Source organism: Mauremys reevesii, linkage group 3, assembly GCF_016161935.1.
Source record: "Mauremys reevesii isolate NIE-2019 linkage group 3, ASM1616193v1, whole genome shotgun sequence".
In the NCBI taxonomy this organism is placed as follows: Eukaryota; Metazoa; Chordata; order Testudines; family Geoemydidae; genus Mauremys; species Mauremys reevesii.
The window spans coordinates 15,701,531-15,727,116 of record NC_052625.1 but is presented as its reverse complement, the minus strand read 5'-3'; the positions used below and the strand labels follow the sequence as shown (position 1 = coordinate 15,727,116).

The 25,586-nt window shown below is 43.9% G+C and overlaps 1 protein-coding gene and 1 long non-coding RNA gene across 3 annotated transcripts in view; one reads left to right on the top strand and one right to left on the bottom strand.

Annotated features, from left to right (window-relative positions):
- Window positions 1-353: 353 nt before the first annotated feature.
- Window positions 354-13,555, bottom strand: LOC120402175. Of its 2 annotated transcripts, none has more exons than XR_005597039.1 (4): window positions 13,492-13,555; window positions 11,552-11,673; window positions 5,506-5,603; window positions 354-531 (listed from the first exon to the last, which is right to left on the bottom strand). It is a non-coding gene; the product is annotated as an uncharacterized LOC120402175 (long non-coding RNA). The 2 variants fall into 2 exon arrangements; XR_005597038.1 differs by lacking the exon at window positions 13,492-13,555 and adding an exon at window positions 13,339-13,406.
- The window catches only part of PELI1 (pellino E3 ubiquitin protein ligase 1), a 55,526-nt gene continuing 43,005 nt past the window's right edge, over window positions 13,066-25,586 (top strand). Inside the window, exon 1 of the mRNA XM_039532616.1 lies at window positions 13,066-13,311. The gene's annotated coding sequence lies outside the window, so the exon portion shown is untranslated. The remainder of the gene's footprint in view (window positions 13,312-25,586) is intronic.

Genomic DNA, 25,586 nt, shown 5'->3' with positions numbered 1-25,586 from the left:
TGTGTCCCTGCCTGTGGATGTCTGTGTGAGTGCAGTGCCTGTCAAGGCTTGTCGCTTGACATCGGCATCACAGTGTGAGAGGCAGCCCAGGTGGGTGAGTTTGGAGGGCTCAGCTGTCCGACAGTCCAGGTTGCACCCCAGGGATGCTGTCACCATTATATTAACAATGGACCAGTGTCTCAGCTTAAATTCATATGGCTTCCTCAACTTCAATGAAGCTACTGCAATTTATATCAGGTGAAGATCAGTCCCCCCTCCACCGCCTTTTATTTTGCTATTTTCAAAAACTGAAGGATAAGCAGAATGAAGATTAAAAATCATCCATACTGTGTACACAGCCCAAATGTCTTCATTAATTTTCATAACATTTTAAAATACAGATAATACACAGCCTCATGACTAATTCATGACAGAGGCATGCCTAGTCATCTGAACAGAGGAATAGGATCCAGGATCTCCTATATTCTTATCACTCACTGTGTGGTATTGGGCTAAGTCATTTCACTTCTGTGTGCCTCGGTTTTCCCATCTCTGAAAAAGAGAGAATTCTTGCTGAATGTATACTTCATATAGGTATGGTGAGGATTCATTAGGTAATGTTTATGAAGTGACGATTATAAGTGCTAACTATTATTACATAACACAGCAGGCTGATATGGTAACTCAAAGGCATAATATGTGGCTTTTATTTCACCTATTATACTTTTTAAGTATGACTTATTGAAGTCACATCTGCCCCTTCCACTCTGCCTGGGGTGAGTGAGAACAGTATCAGCATGTCCTCATCTCCTGTGGCTCATTCTCTGAGGGAGGATGTGTGGGAGTGCAGTAAGCCAACTCCGCACATTCAAAAGTCATGAGTCAGGCCACCCAGAAACCTAAGACTGGCTTAAAAATTAACAAAATTTAAAAGAAATAACCACCCCTGCCCCCATTTATTATTTGCTTTCAGGTATTTTGAACCTTTAGTGTTTACATTTTCAAGCTTTTCTCTGCAATCTTGAGGACTAGAAACGTACTTTTAAAAAAACGCTGTCTCTCCTGGAATCACATGACTCCAGGAGCTGGGTCCTTAGAAAAACACCAAATCTGGCAGGACTCTCAATAAAATCATGAGTTGGCAACACTGTTTGGTCTGTCTCTAAAGACATGTTCTGTTCCTAGGCCTGCCTTTGAGACTCTTACAACACAAAAGTTCCTTCTCTTGAACTCTGAGATGTACCTAAGATATGTTCATCAGTGGATTCCTCTGCTCTTGCTGTATGTACATGATGCTCACCTACTATTCACATGCAAATTATCCCTCCTGGCAGCTAGGTGTTATAGAATCTACACTAGGCATTACGTCACCCAGGTGACTTGCATACTGACACTCTAACTGGGGAGGCTAATTGTGGCTTGTCATGGCCTGCGGCACACGTGCAGTTCGCCCAGCGCATGCCAGTGAGGTGATTGATGGCTAAGCTCCACCCCATTCTGAATCATTTTTATATTGTAATGAGTGTAACATACAGATGGTATGAGGCATGCTGACTGTGTGTGATGAGACAGCTGGTTAGGGATAAGATGCAGTCCGTTGCAAGAAAGTGTGACCCTTGAATAAACTTTAGATCTGTGCCCACGTGCTGAGAAGACAATGAAATGTACACACAGGCCTTTGAGGGCATACTGCCTGTGGCAGCGAGCCTCCCAACCCAGACTGGGGCTTGTGTTTTTGTACTAAAAAGAGCTGTGTAGACAGCACTTTTCGGTTGCGGCTCGGGCTGAGACTCAGACGCTGAAGCTCACCTCCACCTTCCCAGGTGTCAGAGCCCGAGCTGCAACATCGACACAGCAATTTTTAGCATGAGCAATGTGAGCCTGAGTCTGTGGACCCAGGCGCGGCGGCTCACTGCCATGGGCTGTGTAAATATACTGCAGTCTGCAAAGGGGCAACCAACATGCCCATTTTTCTATGCACTCCCAGGTGAAATTCATCTCTCTGCACAACGCCGAATAACCATTTACGCCCTACTTGGCCCCTATTTCGAAGTGGAAGAAGGCAGCCACTGCGTAGCTGCACAGAGTCACAATTATTCCTGGGAACTTGTCTCTACTTGGAGTAAACTCAGCTGGTACAAATTGCGGCTTTCCAGGACTATGGTTGAGTGTGCATCAGTACACAGACACTGTTTGCTGGCCACCAAGGACTGAATCCCAGGTATAGGCAAAGGCTTAATTCAACCTGCTGTGACACCCAGGAAGATTTCAAAATAAAAATCCACCCCCACCCGAAGGGAGCAAGGTGTGGGAAGTGTGGCCCCCAACTCTTCTTTGCGGCTCTGTCCCTACCTCCTTCCCTTTCCTCTGGATGTGAAGCCTTGAGTACAGAGCGGAGCTTCCAGGGTGCCTGGGCTGAGTGAAGGGAACACAGAGGAGCCACAGCACTCCACACTCAACGGTTTTGGGGAAGCATCTACCTCAGTTTGCTCCCTCCCCATCACACGGAGTGTAGGCCTTCATGTGTGTGTTTTTGTGAGTGGTTTATGACATTGCCCAGTACTGTGAGAGCCCAGGCTAGAGGCTCCAATGTGTTGCAAAATTAACCCACTCACTGTACTTTGCAACTGTGTGTGAGTTACAGCCAAAGGCCAGTCTTGGTGTTTTTCAAGGAAAAAGATGAGTATTTGACTTATCCAGTGTGGGTAACATTTTCAAGAGCACCTAAGTCCCATTTTCAAAAGTGATTTAGGCAGTCAGGAGCCTAAGGCTAATTGAAAATCAATACGACTTAGATGCCGAAGTACCTAAGGGCCAAATATTTAAAGGTATTTAGGCACCTAGTGGGATTTTTAAAAGCTCCTAGGTTCCTAACTCCCTTTGATTTCAGTGGGGGTTAGGTGCCCGAGAAAATCCCAATAGGAATCTCTTACAGGCTGGTGTGGCCAGCTAACCCTGCTCTATGGCACGGCCCCTTTAAGGAATAGGTGTTTAGGAGAGCAACAGACAAGTTGGTGAATGGGGTCAGGCGTTAAGCACTGAGCTAGCTCCTGAACGGGGTAAAAACTCTGAGGAGAGAGAAGGGAGGCTCTGTGAAGCAGGGCTGGAACGTGGCTACTGCTGGGCTGGAAAAGCTGGCTTCAAGCAGTACACAGCCCCAAAAGGGAAGGCTGTGAAATATCTTGACCGGGTGAAGGGTCTGGGCCTGAGAGGCCACAGGAGACTGCATTGTTGTAGAGAGTTTAATAAATGGGACCCCAGGCAGGGGAATATTACTTTGGGCTGGGAACAAATCAGTTGAGAGAGGCAAGAGGGAATGGAGGGTACTGTGCCTGCAGGGCCATGTTGTGCCATGAGGAGGCATGCTCTGGGTTAGCACCCTGCTACAGCACCAATCAAATAACTTTAAAAATCTGACGCTCGGGCACTTTTGAAAATGTGATTCATCCCCACCTCCATTTTTATTTTTCCTTGAAAGTGTTTTGGAAGCACTGTGGTAATGATGAGCAGGCACAGCCAGCGGAAATGACAGGCACTATCTCCACATGCTACAGTGATGGGTGCTATGTAAAATGCTTAAACAGCAGATGTTTCCCACTTCTGCCTTTTCCTCTAAGGCCCTATCCTGGGGAGGAAATGGGAGCCATTGTTATGGGGATCCAATATATTCACATAAAATAAATTAACAGTGCCATCGAATGTAGGGATTCTTGCAACAGAATCTGGTCCCGTCGTGCTGCGCAGTACATGGGATCCTGAATTAAGTCTTCAGGATCATGCCCCAACTTTCTGACTAATGTACATTGAAATGGCTAAAGTATTATTCACCCAGCAAACTTACAGTTTCCAATGCAAATGCCCTCACAACTGTAGCTAACTGCTACTGATGGCACAACAGCAGAATATACTTGCATTGCTCTCTCAATCATTGCAATTTTCCATCATAAAGTTCCCTTTGAATTCATATCTCTGCAAATAGACCTCAAGATGTTGGATGTTTGCTTATTAATTTACAGCAAATTACACTTCTCAGAAGTTGAGAAGAACGTAATTTAATCCTCGTTTGTGACCAGACTGGTTGATTGCAATGATTACACATCCACCTACTTACCCTGTCTGAACACTGCCACAGGTGCAGTACACATCCACGTCTGCTAAAAAGTAATGGTAAAGATGCGATTGACTCGTTGGTTTGGTGTGATTTCTAGTTAGGAAGTTGAACTGTGAAGGGACCAAATACTCTTTTGGATTTCTGAGTCAGGAAGTATCATATTTTTAAACCAAATATTTGATAATCATCATAATTTCTGTGCTCCTTAGCTAGCCTTTTGTTACAAAGCTGCAACCTTACACCAGCAAATTGTACCGTAAATATTGACTTGCATGATGACGCCTCTATTAAAGAGTTCATCTTGGACTCGCAAAGTAAAATATTTTCTTGCATCTGAACTCTGACTAATGATTTAATTACAGATCACCATGTAGAACTGGGGTGATTATCTAGTTAAGCATGAACTGCAGAACATCACTGTAACGGGAGCAGCTGTCCACTACGCCAGAATATTTTGGTGTTAAAGTTTCAGCTCCTCACAAAATGTTTTCTGTAAAGTTGGTTTAGATTTGTGCTGTTTTAAATAGAAAATCAATGAATATAAAATACAGCGGGCAACTCAAAGCTCCCCTTTGGCGCTGCAGGGGTCCCGTTTGCAGTGGAAAGGGTATGTTTGCACAGCACAAGGCGGAGGCTGGATTGAGGGAGCTGCGGGAGGGTCTGTGTACTCCCAGGGCAGTGTGAAGTTCAGTTCTACAAGAATGACCGGTATACCATTGCCCAGGGGGTGAATAGGGGCTGCGCCAGGGAAGAAGTGGGAGATACATGATCTGGGCAGTGAAGTGGAGATGTGTTGAGGCCATACATGATTACTTCAGCCCTTAAACTGAATTAGTCTCCAAAGTGTTGCTGTGGAACCACTTAGGGTATGTCTACACAGGGATGATAAACCGTGACAGACCCATGTCAGATGACTAGGGCTCTCGGGGCTTGGACTCCAGGGATTAAAAATCGCTTTCTACACATTTGGGAGGATGGGAGGATCCCAGACCTCAGGCTCCAGCCCCAAGCCCAAATGTCTACACGGTGAATTTTAACCATGCCACAGGTCTTTTATCCCCATGTAGACGTACCCTAAGTGGTATGTCTAATACTGCAATTAGACATCCCAGTCCCCACCTTGCAGAGTTCTAGAGCCTGGGCATCGGCCTGAGCCTGAATGTCTACACTGCAATTAAACTGCCCCACAGCCTGAGCCCAAGTCAACTGGCACAGGCCAGACCCGAGTTTTTAAGTGCTGTGTAGACATACCCTTAGTGACCTGAGGTGAGGACTCCTTTCCTCTAGCCCCTTCTGGCATCCTGTGCCTGGCCTACTACTCAGAGTGTGTGCTGGGTCCCAGATTCTGGGTTGCAAAGCAGTTTAGAAATAATATCATAATATCTGAACAATAGCCCTTACTGCTTTTTACTCACCCTCTGTAGCTGCAGAAAGATCATAGAAACATATGTTCTTTCCTGGGAACAATAGAGGCTTCCATGTGTCATTTTATGTTGCCTCTGACTCAGAAAGCCTGTTAGACACAAATGCCAGAACAGTATGTGGCTGTCAGAAAACAGAAACTGTTCATTTAAATATCAAAGACAATTTCAGCGCAGTGTTTTCCCATGTAACAACTTTATATTCCAATGCTGTGAGGCAAACGGGTCTCAAATGAAATGGCTCAGCAGACACAGTATTCCATATAAGAGAGCTGGTCTAAAATTAGACCCACAGAACCAACTTTATTTTGGCTCTGGGTGTGCTCATCTTGTCTGTTTTGTTCCTGGACAAGAAAGATTCTTATATATTATGGCACCATGCTGTCTAGCCAGAGTGGAATAGACTGGGGGGATGTGAAATGTACCACGATTACAGAGAAAATCAGCCGCGGGGTGGGAAGGAAGTGGGGCAGTTTGCCCCAGGCCCCACAGGGGCCCCCATGAGAATATAGTATTCTATAGTATTGCAACTTTTTTTTTTATGAAAAGGGCCCCCAAAATTGCTTTGCCCCAGGCCCCCTGAATCCTCTGGGTGGCCCTGAAGCCCCCTAGGCGTATTGCTGGCAGGTAGCTCAGTTAAGAAGCCTGGACTTTAGCAGTGGCTTTCATTGAACTTAGTGGTAGTTTACCATGGACTGCAAGCGTCTCTTTCAGGGGGAAGTTGTTAGGTGTTTTTCATGGTTAGGGAGACGTCTTTAAAAAAATGAAAGAAACCCCATTTTGGGGCTGCCAAACTTGACTATATCCTCAGTTTCTTTTAATCCTTGATAGAAAAACCTTTTGAGGATTAGGACTGAAACTGTTCCTGTTAGAACAAGAAAAGTTCTGGAGAGTTGACTGGTTCTTAAGAAAAGGAATAAGCAAATTGCCAGGACAAATGGAATCAAACTGATGAATGAGCAAGGGGTATTTTTAGGCTGATGCAAAGGCAAAGGAAAGGTAGCAGTGATGAAGTGCCCCTAAAACTTAACAACCCCCCTCACCCCTGCTCCAGCACTCAGCCACAGCCAGCCAGCAGAAGGTTTATTTAGATGACAGGACAGACATACACAGGCAGGTATAACAGGCACAGCAGGATCAGATCCCCCCCTCCCCCCTGCCCACAGGGGCCCGGGCCCCCCTCGGAGCTCAGCCTCCTCTCCCCTCCTCCCCTTTCTCCCTCCAGTCTCCACTCCCCCCCCCCCCCCTCCCCTCTCTCCTCCTCTTCTTTCCGGCTAGGGGGTCACCTGACCCCCTTTGTCTGTCTCCTTTACCTTTACCTTTGCAGGGAGGGGCCGGGCCATCCGTTGCTAGGAGACAGAACTTCAGGCATTTGGCTGCATGACCTTTTGCTGCTAGATACTTAGGATCTGTACCCAGCCCCCAGTACGAACAGTCCCACTTCGTCACATTAACCATAAACTATTCATTATCTAATAGGGAATTGGGCCCACAACAGAACTGTGAGCCATATGATCCTGTGGCTCGTAGACTGAAAACATAGCAGCAGTTACTACAAACCCTGTCCCAAAATTCTATGCACAAGAAGATCATTTTTACTTGGTCTGGCTGCTAAAGCAACTTTCGACATAAAACTGACCCCATCCAGAAAATCAGAAAACTCTCCAAAAAGGGATGTGATTTAAATAAAATGTGCGGGGAGTCTAGCAAAGGCCAAAGTGCCGCTCTGATAAAAACACATCAATTACTACAGAAAAGTGACAGCAAATTAGGGATGCTCTGAGCAACAGCGTGCAGTCAAAATCCACACTCACTGTGGCAAGATATCGGTAATTAATTCGGTGGATATCTAAGCATGCAGGGGCCATTTGACAATGGTGTGTGTATAGGGGTGCAAACATCACAGATTGGAAGGCTCAAGGAAAAGCTCTGTCCCCTTACTATAAACAGTACATGCTGGATCTCCCCCCACAGACAGTGAGCAGGTTTCTTTAAATCTCTTCCATGGTTGAGATGCTACTTATTATAGCATCTCAACTGCTAGTTACTATATGGTCTAGTAGACTGAGCACAGGACTGGAATCTGGGATCTCCTTAATTCTTGCTAAGGTCCTGCCCCTGAATTGCCTAGGGATGGTTTTCAGCTCTCTTTGCCTCAGTTTCCCCTGCATAAACTGGGGGTGATAATACTATATGTTCACCTATCTACTTCACAGATATATGGTGAATGATTCATTATTTAAGGTATGTGCAGTGCTTTGGATTCAAAGCATTATATAAGTGCTAAGTATTATGAATGATTATTATAACAACACAAGCATTATTTTCCCATGATGCATACTAACTTATTCAGCAGATTTTTGCAACTTCTAATCCTTTCCTTACCTTTTTACCACAGAGAGAAGCACATAGCCCAATGTAAAGAATGGGGGAAGTTGTCTACTTAATATTTTGCAACTGCCCACTTTTTCCTGTCCCGGCAGGACAGCACCTAATACAACAATCTCCCCCCCAACCCCCACCCCCAGCCTCACTGCAATCATCAGATCTGATGTCACACGGGCACACACATGCGTTCATTCAGTTAGTCACATACATTTTGTTCTTCCTCAGTTGCACATGTGTCTCTCCCTGACAAAACAGAGAGGCATGTTCACCATGGAGTTAATGGGAGTTTTGTCACAGACTTCGCTGGGAACTGGGAACTGGTCCCATAAAAACAGGAAGTGAGCCCTGTGGAAGATATGGAAGTATATCATTTCCAGGTCTCTCAGCCTCTCTTTCAAAAATCCAACACAAAGTAAATTCAAGGTCACAATTATTAGGACTGTGTCTACATTAGCTTATGTCCTGAAATATGATCCACAAATGCTAACTCCGGTGGTAGCAAAATAGGAGTACTAGTACAGAGAAGACACCAGCGATCTTAGGTGTTTTCAATACCATGGGATCAGTCCTGCAAGGTGCTGAGTAAACTGGCTCAATCCAGCCAAGCATATAAGCATATGCTTAACTTTAAAGGGACTAATCAAGTGCAGAACATTAAGCATGTGCTTAAGTACCTTGTTGGATCAGAGCCAGACTGCTCAAACCAAAGAGCCCCACTGACTTTTATGGGCGTGGGTCTAATGTCATCTAATCCTTCTGGTCAGTTCTACACAATATGGTGGTAAAAATATATGTGGACACCATCACCATGTCAATACCAGCCCTCTGCTGCTGCTACATCAATGCTAGCAAAGATGGGACATTTTTTAGGAAAAAGCCCACCATAGACAAGGCCCATGATAAAAGGAACACCTGTATATTTTTTCCCATGTACAGTACCAAATGCACAGTTAGTTTCACTGTGTAACTCACATTTATTAAATCATAATTTAGTATACAATATATTACATATTATATACTATATTAATTATTAATTGTGGTAGCACCTAGGAACCCCAGTCATGGACCAGAACCCATTTGTGCTATAACACAGGGTGGTAAATATGTAGTTGGGTGATAAATAGGTGCTGTATACTGTTTAATTCCCCCCCCACACACACACACATGCCCCCCTTCAATTAGTCCATCAGGAGTTTCCTTCAGACAAAATAAAATATATTATTTGAAATTAATTATAAAACAAAATGTTCCAAGGGATTTTATTTTTTTTTAATTCAGATTTTGGTGGTGGTTTTCTACACAGGAAAAAAATCTGGTTCATTGACATTTATTTATGTATGTTTAAATATATACAAGAAAGAGAAAATAAGATCAGAGGCCACATTCAGGTCATGATTTCCCGTAAGCTGGGGGAAAAAATAGAACCAAGTAAACTGATGTGTTCTTTTTTTCCATCACCACAAGGGTACTTCAGGTGAAATAGTACTCTAGTCATTCAGAGTATGTATTTTGCCCAGACCAAGTGATCTATGAAAACTGATATAATAATCATCAGCAATAATGCTAGAGTAGTGCTGTGATATACAAAGGCAGAGATCTTTAACCTCTCTCTCTCTCTCTCTCTGTATTTTCTATATGTATGTCTCTGCGTATATACACACACACACATATACACAGACGGATTTGGCAGCCTGCCATGGTTATGATATCCACCATTATTCATTTCACTCATGAAAAGAAGTAAGATTGGGAAAATACAAAACTACAAGCCCCAGTTCATTGTGTCTTAACATGAAATGAGTTAAGCTTTTCATTTTTCATAGTAGTTGCTCTGTTCAGTGTGTAGATTTGATTCACAAAATGAACTCTTAACTCTACTACATAACACCGGTTAGGAAAAGGTGAGGAAAGTATGTATATTTATATGGTCATAAGGAAACACTCCCTAATTGTCTATGCAAGGCTCTAGTGAACATTTTAATGTAGAATCCATGCAATTTTGTACACAGTAACATCAGTGAAACAAAAGCTCTGCCATGTAAATAGTCCACAGAAATCAGAACCTCCCCCACTAACCTAACCAATGCATACCACAAAGTAGGGTGTAGCATCTGAAATCTAAAGATTTTCACCAACTTTATCAGTCTGGGTCTGTCAGCCACCCTCACAGTCTCCAGCCCTCACCCTGACTTCAAATATATCTGCCATATGTAATCCAAGTTCCTCCTCTGCATCTGTAGCAACATGCTGGAGTCCTCTCTCGTCCTCCCATCTTTGGGATGAGAGTAAACCAGAGGTCATAACTGTTTATGGTAATTAAAGATCCTAAGGCACTTTTTACACAAAAGAGAGGTGTTAACCTCAACCAAATTGCAGCTTGGGTAAGGATAGTCTTCCTACCTACATTTCCCCCTGCAGTTTCAAATGGATAAAATATCCTTCTCTTCTCTCCCAAACTGCTCTGTAGTGTAACGCGGTGCTTTGGCACAGTTGACATATTTCATCTGGGAGATAATTATATTTAATTGGTGGAAGAAGTGATTCCTATATATGGCGTGTACCAGTTCAGTTCAGTTTGCTCTGGGATGAAAAATGCTATATAAATAGAGGTTAAAGTATAAGGGAATGGGGAAAAAATGCTTCCCCACTCACTGTGTGTTTGTACAGCATCTAGTACAATGAGATCTCAACTGGGCACGCTGGGTGCTACTGTAATATATGTAATTATTAATAATTGATATTCATACATCACTAGTTGGTACGTACATATTTGTGAGTATGTATCATCATCGCCGCTACAATGAGCAGTTACTTGTCATGTCATACCACCATCTCAGGTGTATCTCATGAGAATTCTCATACATCATTGAATAATCATTTAATAATTTCACTGTCTCTGTTTAAATATGTAAGTCTCTGAAGCTGTTGTCGATGAATCACAGCTGGTGCCTTTTGGATCTGAGTCAATTCTTTTCCTGCCTTCTATTTCCAATATATCTTTCATTGCTTCACTGTAGGGTGCCTAACCCATGTAATGCTGAAGGGTCTATTAGTAGCACTCCAGGAGCCAAAGAATCACGCCTAATTTTTATATACATATGCATCCATTTAAACCAATTACAGATACACACAATTGTTGTATTTATTTGTATCTTTCTTGATGGAAAAAGGGAAAAGTTAGTTGTTTATGTTCGCCAGGAATAAAAATCTGGAGTTGATCAGCTTTTTATTTTCCCTCTACAAGTATAGGGAGATGAGAGTCGTGGTGGGATGTATTTTAAGAATTCATAGACCACACAGGGCCCTTGGGATGCACATTGTGTCTCTGATTAACTGGATGGGGGAAGGAACCTACAAAATCTAATCATAATATTTTGCACTTATATAGGGTCTTTTGTCTGAGATCTCCAAGCTCAAACGTTTACTAAGCCTCATGACCCCACTGTCAGGCGGGAGGTTGTTCTCCCCAGCTGTGGGTGAATTGTGGCACAGATAAATTAGATGACCTGCTGCTGTTCTGGACGGTTTTCTCTGGAATTGTCCTCATTTCAGCAAAGCAACCCAGGACTCAACAGAGTCCTAAAATTACTTTTGAGTCACACAACATCATCATCATCACACGATTAAGTTTGTATCATAGGGTGGCATTTACCTCAGATGTGACTAGGTTGGTTTACATCCAATCCTTGCGGCTCAGCAGTTGGATTCGTAGCTCTGCCATGGACTTGTTGTATGACTTTGGACAAGTCAGTCTCTCTGTCCCTGTTTCCCACTCTGTAAAATAGGCATCAGAGCAATAATACCCACATCCAGGGCTAAGGTGACCACCTTCCTTTCAAGGAAATGAATTACAATTGCACAAAAATATGAACCTGCCCCTCTCTGAGGCCAGCCCTCACCCCTGAATTATTTACTTATTTTAAATATGATTATTAAGTCAATCGTAATTTTTTTTAGGCTTGTCTTTTTAGGCGATTTTCGAGCGCTTGAGTTTGGCAATGCTGCTCCAGTCAGGCATCCCCAACTGGTAGTTGCTTCAGAGTGCATTGCCCTGAGACTCCCGTGGGCAGATGCACTCAGCTAGTGTGGCATCAGGCTTCCCAACCCATTGCCCTGGCTTCCCTGGGCAGATGCGGGTTGGATACAAACAAGAGGAAAAAGAACAGGAGTACTTGTGGCACCTTAAAGACTAACAAATTTATTGTAGCATGTAGCTATGCATCCGAAGAAGTGAGCTGTAGCTCACGAAAGCTCATGCTACAATAAATTTGTTAGTCTTTAAGGTGCCACAAGTACTCCTGTTCTTTTTGCGGATACAGACTAACACGGCTGCTACTCTGAAACAAGAGGAAGTCTCCTTTTTCATCCAGGGTACAACTAACCCACGGAACACATTTCCATGCAATGTTCAGAAGTGGATTAGGGATTTGTGGGGCCCTGGGTCAGAGCAAGTGGGGTCCGCCTGCAATCCCCCCCCCAGCCCACCTGTTGGGGAAATGGGGTCAAAACGCAGGGGCTTTCCCCGCCCCATCCCCTCACCCGGCGCTCCGGTTGGGGAGTGGGGTTGGAGTGCGGGGTGCTTTCCCTGCTCCCCAGCAGGAGCACGGGGCAGGCAGAGCTGGTCACAGGGGCACCCATTTTTCCAGGGGCCCCCAATTGGCCGGGACCCCTGGCACCGGGCCCCGTTGGCCCAGTGGCTAATCCGCCACTGGTTGTCATGGCCAAAAAGTATAACTGGGTTCAGAAAAGAATGAGCTACGTTCACAGAGGATAGGTCCACCAAGAGCTATTATGGGGCGGGACACACCCCACGCAGGGGGGCTGGGGAGGCGCCTCTGACTGCCAGCAGCGGGGGGGAGAGTGGAAGACGGGGCGGATCACCCCCTCGCTGCCCTGTTCTGTAGCCTTTCCTGAAGCTCTGGCACTGGCCAGGGTGGGAGCCAGGCCAGGGTGGGCTGGAGTCCGGCTGCTCCTGCACCCGCCACCCAAAGGGCTGGGAACCTCCTCTGGCAAAATCAACCCCCCCAGCGAGGGCAGATTAACCCCCCAGCGCCCGCGGGAGGGAGAAAGAACTACAACTCCCATCATTCCCCGCGCGATGGCGCGGAGTGATGAGGTCACCGAGCCCCGCCCACCCGGTGGGGTGTTGGAGCCACCGCTGCCGCCGCTGCCGACCCAGAGCGCTGGAAGCTCGCTGGCGGTTGGCAGCTCGCGCTCGCGCCCGCTTCGATCCCGGCCACAAAGGGAGCTTCCGGATCCCTGCCGGCTGAGCGGGAGGCGCTCTGGGCTCCGCGCCCCAGCCCGGAACTTCTTCCCCCTTCCCCCTTGCGGGGGGGTCTGGACCCATAGCGGCGGGGGCGCGTCTCCGGCCGCGGGGCTCGAGCCGCAAGGAATCGCGACGGCGGGCGCCAGGTGAGTGTCGGGACTCTGGGACGGTACCTGTTACCCGGGGGGGGCGGGGGCAGAAATCCCCTCTGGTGCACCCCGCTGTCCCGGGCTGCGCCGCCCCCCCCCCCCTTGGCAGGGTGGCGGGTGCGTGGGTTTGTGCCCACACCCGCCTCGCTGGGTAGCGCTGTTCGCCCCGGTCCTCACCGGGGAAATTCCCCAGCCGCCCCCACGCGCAGCCCCCTCTTCCCCGGCCGAGCGGAGTGTGCCGCTGAGCCCGGCCCTGGCCCGTGGGGTTGCCGCTGAGAACGCTCCCCTGGCTTCGTTTGATTCCTTTCAAACTTCAGTTAGTTTTTGTCCCCCAAACAAGCTGCGTCTCCCGAGCTCTGACTTCATTTCCTTTTGGCACAAATCCCTCTTTGAACCCGGCTAGCGGAGTGGCCTGGGAGCAGACGGGTAAAAACAAAACAAAGGGGGATTTTGTTTGCGCGTGTTAAGCTGCAAGTCTTTATTTTCCTGTATGACAAAATATTTTGCCGCTGTTTACTTGGGAAGGACTCCCATAACCGATAAGGAAGCTGAATTTTTATTCTGTTCTTTCTATTTTTAAGCTTCCTTAGAATTACAATGTGCAGACCTATTTTTCTGTGCCCCTCTCCTGTGTGTTATGGCTCGTTTACAAAGGATCTGTGATCCAGCACAGCTTTAGTTTGCCAGAAGAAACAAAATTTGTGCAGCCTACCTCCCCACACGCTTTACAGGGTTAAGCAGTGTATTTGCAGAAGTAAAATATCAACTGGGAGACGCTATTATAAAAAAGGAGATGAATTTAAAAGGCAGAGAGGAAGAACAGCTGTATTTTCAGACGTGATTCCTTCCCATCCCCCCACCCCAAAAATCTCTTTTAACAGGAAGAGTGGCCAGTACTTTTATACTGGTAACTTTCAGCTTTCTTGTAAGTAAGTGTGACCAAAATATGCAGTTATCTTGATCTCTGCTACACATAGTCCCTTACTTATATACATGCCTGCTGTAGTTTAACAGTAGTACTTTTTTCATATTACTTTCAAAGGCCTTGCATTTGTTTTTCAGTTGGACTGACAGTTTAAAATCTACTGCTGTGTAATATTTTACAATTTTAGTTGGTAATAGACTGAACTGAAAAAGATTGTTCCTGAACATGCTCAGCAAAATGATGATTTCCCTCCCACCCTCCCATCTTGAATTTGCAAGGTGGAGGGTGGGAAGAAGGTTGAGGTTTTTTTGTGAACATAAAATGTTGCAAAATAGGAAAGATGTAATGTCCTGTTAAGATGACTGGATTTAGCACTTTGTACGCTGTAAATGTGTTTTACGTAACCTACACTGAAGGTTTCCTATGCACGTTTCCTGAATTATTTGTTTTGAGGAGTAGAACGTGGTTAAGAATTTTTTTTTAAAAAATGTAATTTTGTTTGTAAATGTGACTAGTGATTGTGGTTGTCTCAGTTTTTGGGTGCCAAACAGATGTTTTTTTTTAAAAGGTCCAATTTTCAAAAATTGCTGAGTACTCAGTCTGAAAATCAAGCCTCTTTGAGGCTCTCAAATTGGACATCTAAAATCGCTAGTTATTCTTGACCAAAGCATATAATATGGTTGTTAATGAATTTTAATAATCTAGAATTAGCTAGCAAAGAGACTTAGTTTTTATGTGCCAGTTTTTAAACTAATTTTATTTTAGAAGATATAGAATATTGTTACTGTTTTTGGGAAGTGCTTAATTGGGGGGTATTGGTCAGATATAACTTGATTTGATATCTTCCTCATGCAGCTAAAGTATTCGGGTCTAGGAGGTTCAGCAAGTCAATAGTCTAGGAATTATTTCAGGGAAGTTCTGTCGCCTGTGTTATATAGGAGGTTAAATTAGATCACAATGGTCCCTTCTGGCTTTGGACTCTATGAATTGCACTAGCATTTTACCTCTGAGATCAGAGTTCAAAAATAATTACTGAGGTTCCAAATGAAAATGAGTTTGTTTAGTCTTCTCATAATCCTGATTTCAGTATATTAGGAAACCATTGTACAGTTCAGCATCAGTGTTATTTGCTTCTCCTGTCAAGAAGCCCAAAACTGAAAACAGGACTGTTTAATGTCAGGGTTGAGGTACAGTGGTACAGCTGTGTAGGACAACTGAGCACAGCATCTGCCTCAGGCCAACAATATTTGTATCTCCCTTTTGTGAGTAGTAAATCTAGTCCTAATATTTTTTCTATAAAAGAAGAAAAAAGCCTTGTTTAAAAAGAATTGTGGAATACAACAATTAAGCTAGTTTGAAAATAAAGGCCATGTCTAAACTACAAAATTATGTCGACCTAACTTACATTGGTTGCTAAATCACTTCTGTGGGGACTTCTTGTTTTGGTGGTGCGTGTCCTCATTAGGAGCACTTGTATCGATTGTATTGTTGGTGAGGGGTATTGTGGGACAGCTCCTGAAAGCCAGTAACAGTTGATGTAATCAGCGCAGTGTCACTCTACGTCTGCATCAACCTAATTACATTGACCGTGACTGTACGCCACTCGGGGACGTAGTGTTACTAAATTGGCATAGAGAGCTGCTTACGTCGGTGGGAGCCAGATTTAAGGGAAGACACTTCCACAGCTAGATTGACACAAGGCAGCATACGTTGACCTAACCCAGTATCGTAGACTAGCCCTAAAGCTGTTTGCAGATACTGATCTCTTTATTGATTGAAAAGTGGGATGGAGAGTTGACATTGATTTCTCTAGTTAGGAGCAGTGTCAGAAATCAAAATCCAAACATTCATTTCAGAGTGCAGTAAAGTAGTATTCAGCAGTTGCTTCAAGGCTGAAGCCTTTTGCCGCATATCAGCTATTATGAAGTACTGGGCTGTTAGTGCCAGAGTAGCCTCTTTGTACAGTGTACCCTATTGCTTAGATCACAATACCATCTACAGTCAGAGAACTTTTAACAGAGAGAGCCCAGATTGTTTGTTTCCAAACTTTCATTCCTTAATCTCTAGATTCACAACTGCATTGACAAGCTGTCTAAGGAAATGACAGTGAAGAGTTGGTGTAGGAACTAGGTCAAGCACTGCTAAATACTGCTGAGCCAGTTTCAGTGGAACAAAGTGAGCATGTTTCCATCTGATCTAGTTTGTTTCATTTCAATTTACTTGTCAGAGGATGTGTGTGTATATTGCATGCTGCAGCCAGAGGCCATTAGTTTCACTAACATTGGTGTTGCACCCTTGATTTGGTACTTACAGTGTATCTGGGTAGACAGAGTAATGGTGAGGGAGGTAAGACAAATGCAAAAAACTCTTAAGGGCCTAATCCTAAGAAATTCCAAGCACCCACAACTCCCATCAAAGTCAGTCAGAGTTGAGTGTACTCAGCATCATGCAGACTTGGACCATATGTTCCTTCCTTTTCGTTTCCTCTGTGCTGCCACTACCTTTCTTAATGTTACTAGATTCTGAGGTAGTTGCGGGGAGGAGTGAGAGGGACAGGGATTTGGCAAATACACACACCACTCTCATGTTTTCACTCCACCACAAAACAAAATTTATTGGTATCCTAGATTTCGCTAACATTCTTCCAATAGACCTGACATAATTCATCAGCACAAATTGCTTTAAAACAGTGTTTCTAGTTTAACATACAGCTAGTAATGAAGCATTCAGAAATCATATCGTCTTGTGTTTTTATTCTATCTTTGTACTTTTGTTTTTTACTGGAAATTCCTGACGAAACTAAAACTCCTTTGACATGCCCAAAATAACATTAAAAAAACTTCAAATGTAATTATAAAAACTGAATCTTGGCCTGTTGCATTTTTCACTTTAAATGCAGTAAGAATCCTATGTTTCCAACATAGAAAAATGATGGTCTTGAATGAACCCCTGGCAGTTTCAGAAAAGAACATATTAAATGTAATTTGAAAATTATTAAATGTATAGTAAATCACTTTCAAAAACTCTGTATGCTATGATGGATCCCACTGGTAGAGAGACATATGCCACCTGCATTCTAGACATCTTCCCTTCTGCTTCACCTGTCTCAAATCTGAATATGATTGGCCTGTGAGGAAGAGAGTATTTAAGAGTCACTGTCTTGTTGGCTTTATAAAGTCCTACCAACCCTTTGATAGAACTGTTGTAGGGAAAAGTAGTAATCTCTATTACAACCCAGCATTTTTCTGTATGACCTCCAATAGTGCACAGCCAAATCAGGCCCTTGCTCTCAGTGGGAATGGTGCACCCCAGCCTCACAATGAGGTGTAGTGATGTGATACCCTTCTCAAGGGCACAGTTTACATACACACCTGTGATCTCTGATCCCATGCCAATATCTAGCATGTGGCCAGCTATCTGAGGTGAACCACAAACACTCCCGCTCTGCTCTCTAGTGGAGCAGGCTGCAGCAAATTTCAGCTATGCATCCCACAGAGGCCGATGAGACTCTTGGTATGCCCCTCTGCATATTGGAAGTTCAGCAATATCAGCCAAGTTGTGTTTTGTCAAAGTACTAATATTTAGGCCTGTAATTCATTAATCACATAACCCTCTCTTTGATAAGATGGAGGTTTAAGAGGTGACTTGATCATGGTCTGTTAGTACTGACATTTCTGATAGTAGAGAGCTATTTAACCTAGCAAACAAAGGCATAACAAAATCCGGTGTCTGAAGTTAGATAAATTCAAGCTAGAATTGAGGAGCAAATTCTTAATAGTGAAGGTAATGGACTATTGGGACAGTTTACCTAGGGAAGTCTTTAAATCAAGATTGAGCGTCTTTCTAAAATGATATTCTCTAGTTCAGTGGTCCCCAACCTTTTTTGTCTGGCGCCAGGCAACGAGCCATGGAGGTCCGTGGTGGCGGATGAGCATCCGCCGAAATTCCACAGACAAGCAGCAACGTCAATAGGCATCGCCGCCGAAATGCCGCCGACAAGCAGCGTCACCCAGGGGCATCGCTGCCGAAATACCACCGAAAATCGGCAGCATGATGGCGGCAACGCCTCTGGATGACACAGCTTTTCAGCGGCATTTCAGCAGATGCTCTTCCGCCAGCCAGTAAGCGGGCGCACGCGTTGGGGACTCCTGCTCTAGTTCCACCACAGGGTGGTATGGCTTTGATATAGGAATTGCTGGGTGAAATTCTATGGCCTGTGTTTAGGAGGTCAGACCAGATGATCATAATGATCCCTTCTGGCCTTAAAATCTATTAATCTGTAATGATCCTTCCTAATCAAACTTGTCCCTTTAAGCAGTTCACCATAAATGATTATAGTCTCCCTTATGCACTAATTCTTCCACTTGGCCATATTTAGCCCTTAGTCTTTCAAGTATAGTTTTGCAATTATGTATCACTTTGTTCATCTTCAGAATGCTTTACAAACATTAAAAATCCCCCCCTTTCCCTTGAGCTAGGATAGGCACCCCCATTTTACACACAAAGAGGAGTGGAAACTGAGGCACAAAGAATAGGGGCCTAGTATTGCATTCATTAAAATCAGTATGTGCTTCCCCATTAATGTGGGGGGGACAGGTATAGGCCTTAAGTGCTTTACCTCAGGACAATCATTAAATTGGTGCCAGAACCATTATTAGAATTTAAGGAACCAGAAACTCTAGATCTTGTGTTTACATCACACCTCTCTGTTGAAGCCTGTAAATTTGCACCATCTGTGACTGTTTTTTCTCCACCCTGAATCACAGATCACTGTGTTCATTGGTCATCAGTAGGCCCCTACCAAATTTGTGATCCATTTTGGTCAATTTCATGGTCATAGGATTTTAAAAATAGTAAATGTCATGATTCTAGCTATTTAAATCTGAAATTTCATGGTGTTTTAACTGTAGGGGTCCTGACCCAAAACGGGGTTCTCGGGTTCACAAAGTTACTGTAGGGGGGTTGCAGTATTGCCACCCTTGTTTCTGCACTGTTGGTGGCAGCAGCACTGACTTCATAATTGGGCAGCCAGAAAGTGGTGGCTGCTGAAAGCAGATCTGTCACCAGCAGCTGCGCAGAAGTAAGGATGGCATAGTATGGTATTGCCACCATTACTTCTCCACTGCTGCTGGCATGGTGCTGCCTTCAGAGCTGGGTGCCTGGCCAGCAGCTGCCACTCTCTGACCACCCAACTCTTAAGGCAGCGCAGAAGTAAGGGTGGCAATACTGCAGTGCCCCTACAAAAGCTTTGTGACTTCCCACCCTCCCATAATCTCCCTTTGGGTCCAGACCCCCAGTTTGAGAGAGACTGATCTCCCCTGTGAAATCTGTGTAGAATAGGGCAAGAGTACAGAGAAGAGCAGATTTCACGGTCCGTGACATGTTTTTCAAGGCTGTGAATTTGGTAGTGCCCTAGTCATCAGCAGTGTTAAACAACTTAAATGGTGGGTTTGTAGCCAATATAGTTGTAAACTTGTCTGAGCACTTCACTTAGATCCTCTGCATTTTAAAAAAAAAATCATATTAAATTATAAAAGTGGCGGCCTCTAAGGAAGTCTCAAGAAGGGTTGTGGGCCTTATTTCTGTTAGTGCACTTTCAGAGTCTCTCTGCACATTGATTGCTACTCTATTGTATCAGTAATGCTACCTTAATACACTCTTTCCATTTTTCTAATGTTTTTACATTTCACTATGCCATTTATGGAAGTATGTGGATTGCTTTAACAGTGTTTTAACACAAGGTTCAACTGGGAAAATATGACAACAGAACTGTCACTTCATGTAGCTAAACCAAATGCCTGGTATGTGGTTAGGAATCTTTTTAAAATGCATCACACATGTGGCTTACTATAGAGTAATTCACTTCCTTTCAAAGAACTTGTAGCTTGTTTTCCTTCTATTATGCACCTCTTGGGATAAGCTGCTAATTCTAAAAATATGTCAGTTCTGCTGTTTCCCATCATTGCTGTAACTTTTTTTTTTCTTCTCCTTCATTTGGCATTAGTTTGCTTTTTCCCTGAACTGCTTTAAATACTCTAAGGAATGCTTAAACATGGTAGAAAATGAAATGCAGCTAGTAATTCAAGTTGTGGTGATTGGATCATTGTTATATTTCATTGGATAATCAAAGGTAACTTTAAATGTGCATTGCTAAATGTGGGAGTGTACATGTTTAGTGCACTAAACATTACTTAACTTAAATGAGGTATATTTTTGGTTCATTTTTTAAATGGACTACGCAATACCTTTTTTGGAAGTCTAGGGCTTGACACTTGTTTCTGAGTTGGGGGAAGAGATTGTTGTCAAAAACCACATGAGATTTTTTTAAATCTGTAGCATTTGTTGTCGTATGGAAGAAAAGCCTTGCATTTCCATGTGTGAAACCAGAATCCAATATCCAGTGAGCCATTGGTTCTGCGTTAGTGTTACTGAGTCAACCATCATTGTAATTCAACTGCAGTTTTAGAAAGCAAACACCACAAAATACATACAGCTTTCCCAAATCTGTGTCGTTATTGCATGGGCCAAACTTGTTGGTTGCATATTGACTTAGAAGGTAGTCTTCCTATCTCAGAAAATGAATATAGTCTGGCATTCTTTCTTCTGTAATTTATTGAGTGGTAGGTAGCCTGGCCTTAATCCTAGACTACAGCCTCATGCACCTATCCCATTTTCTGCCATGAGTGATGTGTAATTAAGGGAGTTTTGTGTTTGGATGAAGGGTGGGTTAAGAGGGAATAATGAATCTCAACCTCTGGTGAAACCTCTAGAGTACATGTGCTCATGCTTGCTGTGCCACCTTGAATAAATACGCCTGTAAAGTGACATTTGAAGTGCTTTTGCCCCCTTTATTGCTTCATAAGAGTATAAAGAAAACCTCACACACAAGGCCTTGTTTTTCCAGCGAAGTTATTTTCAACTTGCTTTTTGCGTGAGAAATAATAGGTATTATCTACTCAGTTTTTGAGAGAGGATTGGATTATTGGAGAACTAGTGAGATTATTACATCACTAGTGGTGGAAAACCGAGCAATTCAGACAGGAAGGGATAGTAGCCAAACCAGTTAAAATCTTTTTAATACCTGTAAATAAAACTTCTGAAATACATCTGGGAGGAAATACATTTGTTAACGATTCACCCAGGCTCCTTCAGTGAAGGGCTAGCAGATATTCTCTGGTCCTCCAAGGAGCCCTCCAGCAAAAACAGTGCTGACAATTTAACGTTCTCCATATATTTCTAAGATAAGATCTTTCAGCCCTTTTTTTAAGTAGGTATGAAATATCATTGACAAGTCTTATGTTACCTATTCTTCCAGCGTGGGTCATACAGGAGATCAAAATTCTTGAGCTGCCATAAAATGGGCTTGCAGAAAGAATGAATTTGCTTATCTGAACTATGTAGATAGGAGCCTCACCCTTTTCCTACCTCCGTCCCTTCCTTCCTGAATAATAATTTCAGCAATCATGCGATTAGAATGCTCACACTTATTGGATAATGACAGTGTTTTATGCCCAGTGTCGTGTTTCTGAACATGCTAATATAAGTAAGCTCATTGTCATATGTAATTGTTCTTTTTATATTCTGGAGCTGGTAGAACAAGTTACATAATGTGTTCGAATCTATAATAAAATCCTAGACAAACAACTGATCACTCATTTCTTTCCCTAGTTTCTGCCCACAGCTTTCTGAGTAGCAGATGTGAAACAGAGTAGATTCTTGTAAACATCACACTGTTGCTGGGGAAAACTATAGGGACTTCATGAAGACAATCTAGTCTGCTTCAGTAAATGTGTTTAAAAGTAACTTTACCTGCTGCACCTGTTTCTGAGTCCTGCTGCCAATATTTGCAGTTTCGTAATTGTATTTTTCCTATTTATAATATTTCCTTGCTGCTCTGAAAGACCCACACATTCAGCAGGGGAAACCCCTGACTATACAGGGGAAATGGTCTGTAAAAATAGAGAAATAATATCCTTCTCTGATCTTTCAGTTACTGAAATCTTGAGTTTTGGAGAGGAGAGCTGATTTAAGTTGGCAGTGTCTCTATGAACAGCAGCAGAAATAGGTATCTGATCCAAGATGGTGAAGGGAGAGTTAACCCTTGCCTTTTCTTACAGCCAGGAGAGGCTGGGAAGAAGAGTAGACATGCATGTGTGGTAGGGAGAGGCAAAGAGCTAATATTTTCCCACAGGCCATGTGAACACTAACACTCTGTGGCCTTAAAGGGCCAGGTTGTGTCTGGGTTTGCAAGGAGAGGGGATGGTTCAAAAAGCATCCTGTCTTGCATCTCTCCCGCGCTGGCCAGGTACAATCACAGGCCCTGGTCTAAGCTAGAAAGTTAGGTTGCCCCAGCTACATTGCTAACGGATGTGAAATCCACACCCCGAGTGATGTAGTTAAGCCAGCCTAACCCCCAATGTAGATAGTGCTAGGTCAATGGAAGAATTCTTACATCAACCTAGCTACCACTTGTTGAGGAGGTAGGTTACCTATGACCATAGGAGAACCTGTCCTGTCAGCTTAGGTAGTGTGTACACTGAAGTGCTACAGTGGTGCTGCTGTAGCTGTCTCCTGTAGTGTTTCAACTGTAGAGAAGCTCAGAGTCTACTCACTTCTAGCACCTCCTGGGGAGCAAGCTACCCCAAAAGGAGATGTGGCCATGATATTTCCTGCACTAGCTTACGTTGGCCATGGTGAGAGTGTGGACATGCTCCACCCTGACTCCCTGGGAGCGGATGGATTGTTTGCTCCATTCCTGTGTAAGCCACAACGGAGACTGCAGTGCAGAGTGACTAGGTTGCCTTGCTGTGTGATGACTTAGGATTTGTCTACAGCAGGGCTAGGCAACCTATGGCACACGTGCCAAAGGCGGCACACAAGCGGATTTTCAGTGGCACTCAGACTGCCCGGGTCCTGGCCACTGGTCTGGGGGGCTCTGCATTATAATTTCATTTTAAATGAAGATTCTTAAACATTTTAAAAAACCTTATTTACTTTACATACAACAATAGTTTTGTTATATATTATAGACTTATAGAAAGACCTTTTAAAATGTTAAAATGTATTACTGGCATGCAAAACCTTAAATTAGAGTGAATAAATGAAGACTTGGCACACCACTTCTGAAAGGCTGCTGACCCCTGGTCTACATTTAGAACGGTTAATGCTTCGGAGTAGATTCTATCTACGCCAATGGGAGAATTCTTCCATCAGTGTAGGTAGTCTACCTCTCAGAGAGGCAGTAGCTAGGTCGACAAAATAATTCTTCCATGGCATTGTCTATGCTGGGGGTTAGGTCAGGACTGAGGTATGTAAACTGAGGTACAGATGCGTGAAGCATGATATATGAACTGATAAAGCACTTTAATTGAGTGTCTCTGGCTGTGTCTATACTGCCACTTTCAGCGCTAAAACTTTAGTCGTTCACGGGTGTCTAAGTGACAGAAGTTTTAGCACTGAAAAGCACCAGTACGGACAGAGCTTTATAAAGCTACCACTGCTCGTTTGGGGTGGGTTTTTTTATTGCCAGGAGAGCTCTCCCCTGGCGATATAGTGTGACTACACTGCTCACGTCACAGCGCTGGACACAACATGGGCAGTGTAGACATATCCTTACATTCCAACTATCTTTGTTTGCTCTGTTTTTCTTTTATATGCAGTACTAAACAATTGGTGGAATTTGTGTAAGTGGGAGTGCGAACTAGAGGCAGGTCAAAGGAAGGCACTGAGCTTCTGTTGAATATCGGCCTGACGTTGGGAGGGAAACTGCATTTGTAATACAGTGAAGTTTAACATCTGTATATATAAACTTTGTCACTAGGGGAATGGATTATAAAATGGCAGGCGTTGATTCCCTTCCAATCGTCATCTATTCATTACAGCATTTACTAAAGCATGCCAGTTAGTTCGAATGCAGTCAGGCCTTCAGAAGGATCACCTTGATTTAATTTTTTTTAAAGTGCATTGAATGGAAACAGAGATGCTATTTGTTCTTCAAAGCCTAAGTGCTGTATTTCTAGCTCTTGGCAGACATTGTCCACAAGTACTTCATGTGCCACTGGATTTATGCCAGAAACATACTGCATGTACTGAAAGCATCAAAACCAGACCTCCTTTAATTTTAGACTCTGCAGCTAACATTGACTTTTCTTAGAATTCCTACATCCTAACTACTATCATTTTAAATAGTCTTTCCTTGGAAGACTTTGGGAATGTTCTGTCAACCCTTACTCATGTGACTTGCTCCATAGAAGTCAGTGGGACTACTCCTGTAAGTAATAGCTGCAGGATTGGGTACCAAATTACCTGCTTCTCAATTTGTAAAGTTAAATGAACACAGTGAATTATTTTATTTAACTCCTGTCTCTCATGATGAAGCTGGGTGCTGTGTGACTAAAGATAGTCCTGAAGACATAAGCCCCTCAGCTATCCTGCATTCTGAAAATCTTGAGGGACCGTTCTGATTACTTAATCTGACCCCTTTTTTCATTATTTTTATTTATGATATGGTAGTGCCTAGGAGAGAACCAAGAACGGGGCTCTGGGGTGGTACAAATGTATAACGAGAGCCCCTGTCCCAAAGAGCTTGCAATCTAGATAGACAGGAGAAAGGGATAGCACATACAAATGGAGTGAACAGGGATTATGATGGGAGGAGATTAGCTGGATGGACAGCCAACGGTTTTTCCAATCCTGCTACCCTTCCCTAGACAGCCAGTCAGTGCCAGAGGTGAAATGTTCTGAGTGAGAACTGCAGTCATTCTCTGTGACTACTGGTCCCTGCTTCTCCAGCTGCTACTGCCAGTTGTAATCTCTGACCAGTTCATCCCCACAGTTTCATTCCGGAGGCCATGTGGCTGGGGGAAGTGGGGATGCCACCTGGCTCCTAGTGCCCCCAGGAGCAGCGGTTCTCCCTTCCACAGTTCCAGGTCTGTGGGGCTGTGGAGAGAAGTGGCTCTAACTTGACCCCATTTTACAATGATCCCTCAGTGCAGCAATAATGTACTCGGAGCTGCTGTGCACCTTCAACTCTCACTGATGGAAAATGAGGGTGCACAGCATCTCCTATGAGCAAGCCTTCAAAGAGGAGGCAGTTCAGTTTCTCAGTTCAGTGGCGGCCACAGGCCTGAGGATCCTACGGGCCTTATTAACACTAGTTATTCCAATTAAAGGGCGTGGGACTGTATTGGCAGGAGTAAAGGATTGCAATTTGGCCCCCAAGAGTTGTTACAGTGTACCATAGAATATCAGGTTGGAAGGGACCTCAGGAGATCATCTAGTCCAGCCCCCTGCTCAAAGCAGGACCAATCCCCAGACAGATTTTTGCCCCAGATCCCTAAATGGCCCC